Source organism: Alexandromys fortis, unplaced genomic scaffold, assembly GCF_014885135.2.
Source record: "Alexandromys fortis isolate MF-2015 unplaced genomic scaffold, M_Fortis_MF-2015_v1.1 scaffold_48, whole genome shotgun sequence".
NCBI lineage: Eukaryota > Metazoa > Chordata > Mammalia > Rodentia > Cricetidae > Alexandromys > Alexandromys fortis.
Genome location: NW_026067947.1, coordinates 3,542,756 through 3,543,164, shown reverse-complemented (window position 1 = coordinate 3,543,164; position 409 = coordinate 3,542,756).

Below are 409 nucleotides of genomic sequence, written 5' to 3'. Positions count from 1 at the left end.
TAAGCCAGACCCAAAAAGAGGAACATGGGATGTACTCACTCATATTTGGTTTCTAGCCATAAATAAAGGACATTGAGCCTATAATTCGGGTTCTTAGAGAAGCTAAATAAGAAGGAGAACCCAAAGAAAAACATATAGGCATCCTATCTTATATCTTGAGGCAAGGTCTCTCATTAAACCGATAACTCACTGGTTCAGCTAGACTGGCTGCCCAGCAAGTCCTAGGAACCCTCCTATCCTCACCTCTGCAGCCTACTGTTACCAGCACAGGGCAGTACACCTTGCTGAGTACTGGGGACTCAGGTCCCCATACTTGGATGACAAACATCAACTAAGCTATCTCCAAACCCCTACCTTAATAAAATATTTTATTTGTTTGTCTGTTTGAGACAGGATCTCTCTACATAGC